The sequence below is a fragment of the Triticum aestivum genome, chromosome 3A, assembly GCF_018294505.1.
Source record: "Triticum aestivum cultivar Chinese Spring chromosome 3A, IWGSC CS RefSeq v2.1, whole genome shotgun sequence".
Classification (NCBI taxonomy): Eukaryota; Viridiplantae; Streptophyta; class Magnoliopsida; order Poales; family Poaceae; genus Triticum; species Triticum aestivum.
The window spans coordinates 591,996,929-592,004,722 of NC_057800.1; positions in this window are offsets into that span (position 1 = coordinate 591,996,929).

Here is a 7,794-nt window from a genome sequence, read left to right on the forward strand (position 1 = left end):
TTATATCTCGTTCCATACTTTTATACTTCGGCTGTGAGCTACTCTATTTACTTTTGAGTAAGACTATGTGTTAATATTATATGCTTGCTGATGTTCCGCAAGTGCACAAAGCTTAGTTGTAGCTTTTTCGAAGTAAGATTATGGATCCCACTGGGAGCACATGAATCAATCTTTTGTCTCTTCAAAGATTTAAAGAATATGCCTGCAAGTTGTAAGTTATGCAAAGCAGCAGTAAAGATAATGGTGTAGCGAGTGTAATAGTAAAAACTGCGAGAAAAGTGAGATTAAGGCTTTCCCAAGGAGTCTGGATTCCCCACTAGCGTGAATCTCTAGTGTTGCCTAAACACAATGCTACATCGGATTCCTAAGCCAATTTGCATATTTCTATTTTTGGGCAGAGTCGATACAGACACGTGCATACACTCGGCAACCCCGTACCATATACGCCACCACCATTCTTCCCCACTCTGGTTACCAAACGGTGATTAAGGGAAAAAGGGTCCCCATGGACGTAGCCTATAGGCTATAAGTGGTCTCTGTTTTACCCCCTGTCGCAACGGTCCAGGACGAAGAGAGATATGGCCTATCACGCCACCTACCTTTGCAGCCAGCCGATCCGCCAATAGTAATAACCTTTCGTCCAAAACTGGCATACCTTATATGGTTGAGTTCACCCAATATCAAGAAGATCATTAACATAAACATGCAAAGAGGATATTAAATCCTAGTATCAAATGATTTATTACACGCTAGGATTCATCCCTATCCCTGAGAACTACATGAACTACTCACACATGGAGGCAACACACATCATACAAGTGGTAATGGTGAACATGGAGGGATTACACATGTAACACTCAAGTCGATTCAGTAGGGTTCTTGATGGGTTACTGTCGGTGTACTAGAATAGGGGTACCCTAGTACCCCGAACTTGTGCACGGGCAGTTGCAGCACCCCGCGGCAAGGCTTGCCGGGCTAACACCAAGATCCTCCGTGGTTCCCTTGGAGCCATTCAAGAACAAAGTATTTAAGCTCAGGAGACAAGGCCCCGGCAAGAGGAGCTTGCCGGGAAGGCCAACCGAGGCACTCCAAGGAACTTGCCGCGACGCGCCATGCGCTCCGGCAAGGCAACAAGGCCCCGGCAAGAGGAGCTTGCCGGGAAGACCAACCAAGGTACCTCGAGGCCCGGTGAGCGACAAGCCTCCGGACCCGACAAGATAACAGCAGCGGCAAGGCGCTTGCCGCGGCAGGCGGCCACTCTGTGCCCACGCTCCAGCGCATCCACCAACGTGTCGCTCTGGGGGCCTCTCCAGGCGCGCGTGGCGGGAGGCTGTGCAGCCAGCGGTGCGCAGTGGCATGCGAAGCTGACAAGATCGCCATCGTGGCGAACGGTGGCGCCCCTAATGGTCCTTTTCTGCACTGTTTGGGCGACTCAGACGGGCATTTAATGCCCTTGTCCCCTGCTGTCAGAGTTAGGTAGGGTGCACTATACAAGTAACTGTACCAACCACCTCACTTTTTACATTTGTACCCTTCTCTGCGTTGCCACCTGTCGGTGACCCCTTTAGCGTATAAAAGGAGGCCCATGCGCAACGTAGAGGGGGTTCGGGTCGACTGGTTCGCGAAGTTCGACTAGTTCGGAACCCAGAAAAAGATTACGCTCTCTCTGGAGCAAGAACACAAGATAATACAACCAGACAAGCAGCAGTAGGAGTGTTATCTCTCCGGAGAGCTCCGAAGCTGGGTAAACTGCTCATGTGCTTCGCCTCGATCTGCTCTTCGTGCGATCTCCGCCCCCCCGCCGAACCGAAAGGCGCCCAGTCCGCCGGCCCCATAGTTGTTCGTGGATCAGTTTCCCCTGATAGTTACAATGAAGAGGAAGTGGATGATGATGATGACAACAGTGATGATGTTGAAGCCCTCCTTGTGGATGGTGATGAAGATGATGATCTCCTCCTCGGTAAGCTCCCCCTCCGTATCAATATGGAGGCTAGGGTTCCTCCTTCTGGATGAGTTTCTAGCGTCTTTCGGCATCTTATCCCCGACCTGATTTCACGGGGTGGAAATAGTTGACGAGGTGGTTCTCCTAGCACATGATACAACCACTCATACGAGCGCTTCAGTCTTATGGTTGGCCGTCTTTTGCTCTGGAGCTGCCACCATCGCTTCCTCTTTAATCCTTTTCATAAGCCATGGATATCGAAAATGAATGAGTCCATCATGAGATTTTGATATCGGAAATAACAAATGAAGTACATGTACGCAATAAAATTCCGCAAGGCCTATTATAAATGCGCAAAATAAAAACCAAAATTACCACACAAATTGGACTCATCAACTCCCTGAACCTGTAAGGTTTGCTCGTCCCGAGAAAAATACCACAGCTTGTAAGAAGACAAGTCATCCTTTTCATAAGCCATGGATATCAAAAATGAATGAGTCCATCATGAGATTTTAGAATTTGCATTATATGACAGATCCCTCTCTGCACTACATTATCTTTGCATTAATTAGATGAGCATGAAGGCTTCCACACCTTACTATCTATCGTCAAGAAGACATGCTTCAACTCTAAGCGATAATTTCTTCATTCTTTCGGCCAAACAAGTTACCCCGGTTTATGTTTAGTAAATACAATTCCCTTCTTCCCGTTTTTCTTGAAGAACCAATCCTATCCCATGTCACTGAAATTTTCTTTTCCCTGATTTTGGGCATGACTTGTAGAGATATGATTGATTCTTTGCATTGACACTGGGTGTTAGCATAAGTCATTCAGTTTTTGTTTCTATTGTTATTTTTACCGTAAAAGCAATTTATTCTTTTGCATGCTCAGATCATGAGTTTTCCAACTTCACCAAGCAACTACAAGAAAAACTGAAATAAAGGTGATTTATCCCATCAAGTTGTTAACCTCTTCTTTCCTATCGATACTAAAGATGTGGAAGACTTATAATCATCCTCTTTAAGCAGAATTATTTAGCATACAACAAGACCTATCATTCAATGAAATTTCAGACAAAACATCATAATACTACATCCATTTAAACATCCATGAATCGTTGGATAAGACTCCTCGCTCTATCAAGAAAAAGCATGATTGTCTGCATTTATTCAAGTAAGCAAAAACTTCAACTGAAATGTAACTAGAGAGTGATAAGGGATACAAAGGGCTTCAACCCCCCAAGCTTAACATGCTAAGCCGGTTGGATTCATTTAGTATACTTTTTATGGATACAAGTGCTCTTATCTGGAGGCGGAGTGGTGATGCCGGTAAGGGCGTTAATCAGAAGCTTGTTGGTGACCTCCAAGTCCGTTATACAAGAACGGTACATGTGTAGCGTCTCATCTTGGTTGGCGATGATCCTCAAGCTCTTGTTTAGAGCCTCACGATTCTTAGTAGCCAACACCACTTCCATCTCCCTGATTTTCTCAGTCATAATTTTAGTTTCAATCTTAAAATTATTGACTTGTTCCTCGGGCTGTGCAGATGGTGCAGGATTGGTTGTGCGCCTCTTCCTTGGGGGTCCCTCCTGAATGCATGCACTGATGGTGTGCATCTTGCGTGCCTTGGGGTCGATCTCCTCGGACTCTCCAATCGGCTCATGGATAGTGCAATTGCTAAAACCACACTTACCTATGATGATTGGAGTGTCTTTAACAAAGTTGAGTCGGTTCCTAGTGGTGATGACCACGAGGGATCCGATGGGGACGGCCTCCGACTTCTTCTCTTGTTCCTCCTCCTCTACCTCGAAGGGATCTTCCCCTTTAGGATCCTCCTCCTCCTCGGAGGAGGACCCCTCTCGAACATGACGGGTCCTCTACCTCTTGCTTGTCGGAGATTCATGGCCTTCTTGCTCTAAATCATCCTATTCTCGAGAGGAGGTTTGCCTCTCATCCCATGAATGAACCATTGCTTCCTTCACTTCAAAACTAGAAAAGACTTTGACTAGATTGGTTTGTTAGCTTTGATGAAGCAGGCAAGGGCTCTATATCTAAGAGGTTAGGGGCATATGTTTTAACAAGATAAGGAAGTTAAAAAGAACCGGAAACTAACCACACATAATCGGGTGAAATTTTGTTAAGGATCGGAAAGAAATAACGATTGACAACCTTCCATACGACCGTGGACGCTTGCACATGGGGTCGCATGGATTCCTTCGATCGAGTTCCTTTCATACAAAATGTTCGACGAAGCCCGCATGGGCGCTCGTTCACCTTCCTGCGCCCTGTGAGAGTTTTTTTCAAGAAGATAAATGTTAGTTCTGGGTGATAGAGCCATCGACGACCTTCCATATGACCATAGTGCAATAACATGGCTGGTCGTTTGGTCCATTGCCCAAACCACCCAGCAATATAGAGCGAACGATGGCATTTTATGCAATTGCAAGCGATTGTATGGCCGATCGTATGACTCAGAAAACAAATAAATTTCTATAGGAAAACAAAATGAAACTAAATACATCAATGCTACTTGTGAGTTGCGTTCGAATTTCCTCGAAGATGAGAGGATGATGCGGTATAGTAGAGATAAGTATTTCCCTCAGTTAAGAACCAAGGTTATCAATCCATTAGAAGAACCGCACAAGACGTCATGGACAACACCTACATACAAAAGAACACACACCTGCACCCAACACGATCAACGGGGTTGTCAATCCCCTCGGCGGTTAATTGCAAGGATCAAGTCTGATAATGGTAGATAGATAAACAGAAACACAAAATAAAATAACGGTAAATAAATTTTAGCAAGGTATTTATGGTTTTTAATATATGATAAAGATAGACCCAGGGGCCATAGTTTTCTCTAGAGGCTTCTCTCTTGAACATAGCATACAGTGGGTAAACAAATTACTGTTGGGCAATTGGTAGAAAAACACATAGTTATGACTATATTCAAGGCAATGATCATGTATATAGGCATCACGTCCGAGACAAGTAGACCGACTCCTGCCTGCATATACTACTATTACTCCACCCCAACGACCACTTTCCAGCATGCATCTAGAGTATTAGGTTCATAAAGAACGTAGTAATGCCTTAAGCATGATGACATGGTGTAGATAAAGTAAACTGAAGCAATATGAATAAACCCCATCTTTTTATCCTTAATGATAATGAAACAAATACATGTCATGTCCCTTTCTGTCACTAGGATTGAGCACCGCAAGATCGAACCCATCACAAAGCACCTCTCCCATTGCAAGATAAATCAATCTAGTTGGCCAAACCAAATGGACAGATCGGAGAGAAATACAAAGCTATAATAATCATGCATACAAGAATCTAGAAAAGACTCAAATAATATTCATGAATAATCTGATCATAAACCGACAATTCATTGGATCCCAACAAACACACCGCAAAAAAAGATTACGTTGAATAGATCTCTAAGAACATCAAGGAGAACATTGTGTGGAAGACCAAAGATAGAGAAGAAGCCATCTAGCTACTAGCTATGGACTCATAGGTCTGAGGTGAACTACTCAAGCATCATCGAAAGTGCAGCAAAGATGATGTATGAGTCTTCCGTGACCGATTCCCCCTCCGGCAGAGTACCGGAGAAGGACTCCAGATGGGATCTCGGAAGAACAAAAACTCGCGGCGGTGGAAAAAGTGTTTCGGGAGGCTCTCTGATGTATTGGGAATATTTGGGAATTTATAGAGTTAGAATTAGGTCAAGAGGTGCCACGATGGGCCCACAAGCCCGGGGGCGCCCCCCCGGGGCGTGCCTGGTAGGCTTGTCGCTCTGTCATGACTCTTCAGGTCTTCTCCCGAAGCTTCTAGGGTCCCTTCTGGTCTAGAAAAATTCATCAAAAAGTTTCATAGCGTTTGGACTTCGTTTGGTACTGATTTTTTGAAAAGCCAAAAAAGCAAAAAACAGCAACTTGCATTGGGCACTAAGTTAATAGGTTAGTCCCAAAAAATGATATATAATTGCATGATAAACATCCAAGATTTATACTATAATAGCATGGAACAATAAAAAATTATATATACATTGGAGACGTATCAAGCAACACTTAAGGTTTTTAGCAGAACCTGCGCGAGTTCCATGCCTCTTCCATCGCTTGTTTTTAAGATACGTCCTTGTGCCAGTTTCTTCTCTCTTTGGGGATGAAGTGATGAAAATGTATTTTGGAGTTTACTGGGGTGCAAAGGATTAGTATAATCAAATAAATCGACATCTCTTTATTCTCTCACCCTGAGTTTGAGGAATGATTCTTCCAATGCAACAAGTGGGAGCCCAGTATCCCCGAAGGTACGGGTGGTTGCCTGATCCAAGGCCACCACCGTTCCATATGGGATACATATTCCTGTTCCTTGGTACTCCTTCTTCTCTTATATAAGGGAGACATTCGTTAATGCATCGTTTATCTCCTTGCGATCTAATATCTCACTGTCAAACTCCTGGAAAAGAAGAGACCACCTCATCCATCGAGGCTTCATATCGTTATTATCAAGGACTTCCTTTATTGCTTGATGATCTGTGTATAATATGACTTTGGTGTCAGTGATGTAGGGCTTGAACTTTTCACAAGAAAAAATCACTATATACAACTCTCTATCATTATTAGCCTAATTTCTTTGAGCCTCCATAAGAGTGTGACTAGCATAGTAAATAATAATAAACATGTTACCTTCTTGTTGGCCCAACACCGGACTTAATGCATGGCCATCAATCTCACAAACCACTTCAAAAGGTTGGTCCCCATTTGAAGGGATAATAACGGGAGCATTGAGTAAGGCATGTTTGAGTTTCTCAGAAGAAGCCTTGCACTCATCGCTAAACACAAATGGAACACTTTTCCGCAACAGGTTAGTCAAATGTTTTGAAATAGTAGGAAAGTTTTTAATAAAGCGTCTGCAGAATGCAGCATGTCTGAGAAAACTCCTTATTCCTCTTATGTCTCGAGGATAAGGGAGCTTTTCTATGGCATCTATTTTTTGCTTTATCCACCTCAATACGTTTTCCAGATATTTTATGTCCCAACACAATACATTCATTAACCATAAAATGGCACCTCTCCCAGTTTAAAATTAGATTAGTGTCCTCACACCTCCGCAAAGCTTTATTAGGATTGTAAAGGTAATCATTGAGAGAAGTCCCATAGGCAGAAAAATTGCCCATGAAAACTTCCATGATCTCTTCAACAAAATTAGCAAAGATAGCATTCATACATCTTTGAAAGGTAGCATGTGCATTACACAAGCCAAACAACATACAACGATAAGAGTACATAACAAAGGGACAAGTAAAGGTAGTTTTCTCTTGGTCCACCGCTATCCGTGAAAACCCCGAATATCCATATAGGTAGCAAAAGTGAGTATGCTTTGCCAGCCTCTCCAACATTTGATCAATAAATGGTAGAGGATAATGATCCTTGATGTCTCCTTATTTAGTCTCCTGAAATCAATGCACATTTTATACCCAACTATTGTTCTAAACGGGATTAGTTCATTATGCTTATTAGGTACTACAATAAACCCTCCCTTTTTGGGCACACAATGAACTGGACTCACCCACTTAGTTTCAAACATGGGGCATATATACCTGCATGAAGTAGGTGAACTACTTCTTTTCTCACCACCTCTTTCATTTCATGATTCAATTTCCTTTGGCACTCGCACACTAGTTCAACCCCTTCCTCCATGTATATTTGATGAGTACATATGGAAGGGATTATACCCTTCAGGCCATCCATTGAATATCCAAAGGCTTTCTATGTTTCGTCAGAGTTTTCATTAGCCTCCCTTTTTCCACATCTGAAAGGTTAGCACTTATAATTATAGGAT